The 4047-nt window shown below is 45.7% G+C and overlaps 1 protein-coding gene across 1 annotated transcript in view; it reads left to right on the top strand.

The window, feature by feature from the left end:
* LOC121542070 (phosphatidylinositol transfer protein alpha isoform-like) overlaps nucleotides 1-396 on the top strand; it is a 56028-nt gene extending 55632 nt beyond the window's left edge. The window contains exon 12 of the mRNA XM_041851514.2: nucleotides 304-396. The gene's annotated coding sequence lies outside the window, so the exon portion shown is untranslated. The remainder of the gene's footprint in view (nucleotides 1-303) is intronic.
* Nucleotides 397-4047: the final 3651 nt, after the last annotated feature.

Here is a 4047-nt window from a genome sequence, read left to right as displayed (position 1 = left end):
TATATAGAATACACCTGTTAGTATAGAATATACCTGTTATATAGAATATACCTGTTATATAGAATAAACCTGTTATATAGAAGATACCTGTTATATAGAATATACCTGTTATATAGAATATACCTGTTAGTTGATGATCATTATTTATACAACGCTCTCTCTCTCTCTCTCTCTCTCTCTCTCTCTCTCTCTCTCTCTCTCTCTCTCTCTCTCTCTCTCTCTCCCCCTCTCTCCCTCTCTCTCTCTCTCTCTCTCTCTCTCTCTCTCTCTCTCTCTCTCTCTCTCTCTCTCTCTCTCTCTCAGATCAGAACTGTAAACCTGACCGACACCAACGGATTCAACGCTCCTCCCCCTCCTCTTCCTCCTCTTCCTCTCTCTGTCAACACAGCTTCACTGCCCCCCTGGTTCCCGCCCTCCTCAGATTGGTACAGTCTGCTATTAAGACAGACAGTCAGTCCTAGTGTACATATCCACTATATATAGTGTATGGGGCAGTAAGGGCCAGCTGTGAGTGTTGAGATGTATTATAATATAAACAGGGTTTTTAAAGCATCAGTTTGCCTGTATTAAAGGTTGGCAGTTTCTTTCAGGACCAAGCTGTATTCTGATCAGTGTTGTTTTGATGTCATTGTGACTGTTGTTTTGATTGACTGTTTTGTTTTCTATGGGTCATCCTGTCTTATGATTGGTTGATCATCACACCTCCTCCTCTTCATCCTCCAATCACGTTGTTTTTATTCCCCATCTTCTTCATATCAACCGTTAAACGATAGATGTGGCCCCAAAAAAAAAAAGTGGCAGGTAGGCGGAGCTTATACCTCACGGCCAATAGAACGGTTCAAAAGGGAGAAACTCCGCCTACCTGGCCTGCGGTGGGTGGAGGGTGAAGTTGCCCCTAGAAGCTGATCTTGGTTTCCTCAGTAATGGTTAAGGTTCAAATCAAATCAAATTGTATTTGTCACGTGCTTGGTAAACAACAGCCGTAGACTAACAGTGAAATGCTTCCTTACTTCCCAACAACGCAGAGACAAAAAATGAGAAATAATATACATTGAATAAATACTCAATGAGTAACGATAACTTGGCTATATACACGGGGTACCGGTACCCAGTGGTATAAAGTACTTAAGTAAAAATACTTTGAAGTACTAGATAAGTCGTTTTTTTTCTGTACTTTACTATTTATATTTTGGACAACTTTTACTTTTACTTCACTACATTCCTAAAGAAAATAATGTACTTTTTACTCCATAAATTTTCCCTGACACCCAAATGTACTCGTTACATTTTGAATGCTTGGCAGGGAAGGAAAATTGCCCAATTCACACACTTAAAGAGAACATCCCTGGTCATCCCTACTGCCTCTGATCTGGACTCACTGAACACAAACGCTTTGTTGGTAAATGGTGTCAGTGTTGGAGTGCGCCCCTGGCTATACGTCTGAGTGTTGGGGTGTGCCCCTGGCTATACGTCAATTTAAAAAACAAGAAAATCGTGCCGTCTGGTTTGCTTAATATAAGGAATTTGAAATTATTTACTTTTTATATATTTTAGCAATTACATTTACTTTTGATAATTAAGTACATTTAACAGACGCTCTTATCCAGAGCGACTTACAGTTAGTGAGTGCATACATTATTTTAAAAAATTTCATACTGGCCCCCCGTGGGAATCGACCCCACAACCCTGGCGTTGCAAACGCCATGCTCTACCAACTGAGCTACATCCCTGCCGGCCATTCCCTCCCCTACCCTAGACGACGCTGGGCCAATTGTGCACCGCCCCATGGGTCTCCCGGTCTCGGCCGGCTACGACAGAGCCTGGATTAGAACCAGGATCTCTAGTGGCACAGCTAGCACTGCGATGCAGTGCCTTAGACCACTGCACCACTTTTAGACTTTTACTCAAGTAGTATTTTACTAGGTGACCTTTACTTTTACTTGAGTCATTTTCTATTAAGGTATCATTACTTTTACTCAAGTATGACAATTGGGTACTTTTTCCATCACTGAGTTCATGAAAGTCTGTACACCCTACAGTACCGAGTCAATGTGCAGGGGTACGATGTAGTTGAGGTAGATATGTACATATAGGTATGGATAAAGTGACTAGACAACAGGATAGATAATAGACAGTAGCAGCAGTGTATGTGATGAGTCAAAAATGTTAGTGCAATAAGGATCAATGCAGATAGTCCGGGTAGCTATTTGGTTAACTATTTAACTCACTATTTAGCAATCTTATGACTTGGGGGTAGAAGCTGTTCAGGGTCCTGTTGGTTCCAGACTTGGTGCATCGGTACCGCTTGCCGTGCGGTAGCAGAGAGAACAGTCTATGACTAGGGTGGCTGGAGTATTTGACAATTTTTAGGGCCTTCCTCTGACACCGCCTGGTATAGAGGTCCTGGATGGCAGGAAGCTTGGCCCCAGTGATGTACTGGGCCGTACGCACTACCCTCTGTAGTGCCTTGCAGTCGGAGGCTGAGCAGTTGACGTTCCAGGCGGTGATGCAACCAGTCAGGATGCTCTCGATGGTGCAGCTGTAGAACCTTTTGAGGATCTGAGGGCCCATGCCAAATCTTTTCAGCCTCCTGAGGGGGAAGAGGTGTTGTCGTGCCCTCTTCACGACTGTGTTAGTGTGTGTGGACCATGATAATTCCTTAGTGATGTGGACACCTAGGAACTTTAAGCACTCAACTCGCTCCACTACAGCCCTGTCGATGTGGATGGGGGCGTGCTCGGCCCTCTGTTTCCTGTAGTCCACGATCAGCTCCTTTGTCTTGCTGACGTTGAGGGAGAGGTTGTTGTCCTGGCACCACACTACCAGGTCACTGACCATCCTATAGGCTGTCTCATTGTTGTCGTGATCAGGCCAACCACCATTGTGTCGTCAGTAAACCTAATAATGGTGTTGGAGTCATGCGCGGCCATGCAATCATGGGTGAACAGGGAGTACAGGAGGGGACTAAGCACGCACCTCTGAGGGGCACCCGTGTTGAGGGTCAGCGTGGCAGATGTGTTGTTACCTACCCTTACCACCTTGGGGCAGCCCGTCAGGAAGTCCAGGATCCAGTTGCAGAGGGAGGTGTTCAGTCCCAGGAGGGCACTGTGGTGTTGAACGCTGAGCTATAGTAAATGTAGTAGTCAATGAACAGCAGGTTCCTCCAGGTGTTAGAGGGGCAGTGTGGAGCGCAATAGAGATTGCGTAATCTGTGGATCTGTTGGGGCGGTGTGCGAATTGGAGTGGGTCCGGGGTGTCTGGGATGATGGTGTTGATGTGAGCCATGACCAGTCTTTCAAAGCATTTCATGGCTACAGATGTGAGTGCTACGGGGCTATAGTCATTTAGACAGGTTAATTGGTGTTCTTGTCTACAGGGACTATGGTGGTCTGCTTGAAACATGTTGGTATTACAGACTCAGTCAGGGACATGTTGAAAATGTCAGTAAAGAGACTTGCCAGTTGGTCAGCGCATGCTCTGAGTACACGTCCTGGTAATCCGTCTGGCCCCGTGGAATTGTGAATGTTAATCTGTTTAAGGCTACTGAGAGCAAGATCACACAGTCGTCCGGAACAACTGGTGCTCTCATGCATGGTTTAGTATTGCTTGCCTCGAAGTGAGCGTAGAAGCAATTTAGCTCATCTGGTTGGCTCGCGTCACTGGGCAGTTCAAGGCTGGGTTTCCCTTTGTAATACGTGATAGTTTGCCATCCCTGCCACATCCGACGAGCATCAGAGCCGGCGTAGTAGGATTCGAACTTAGTCCTGTATTGACGATTTGCCTGTTTGATGGTTCATCGGACGTCGTAGCGGGATTTCTTATAAGCGTCTGGATTAGTGTCCCGCTCCTTAAAAGTTGCAGCTCTAGCCTTTAGCTCAGTGTGGATGTTGCCTTTAATCCATGGCTTCTGGTTGGGGTATGTACGTACGGTCACTGTGGGAACGACATTGTCGATGCACTTATTAATGAATCCAGTGACTGATGTGATAAACTTCTCAATGTTATCGGATGAATCCCGGAACATATTCCAGTCTGCACTGGCGAAAC

This window comes from Coregonus clupeaformis, chromosome 27 (assembly GCF_020615455.1).
Source record: "Coregonus clupeaformis isolate EN_2021a chromosome 27, ASM2061545v1, whole genome shotgun sequence".
NCBI lineage: Eukaryota > Metazoa > Chordata > Actinopteri > Salmoniformes > Salmonidae > Coregonus > Coregonus clupeaformis.
The sequence above is the reverse complement of the archived record's forward strand: the minus strand, read 5'-3'. Positions and strand labels throughout refer to the sequence as shown.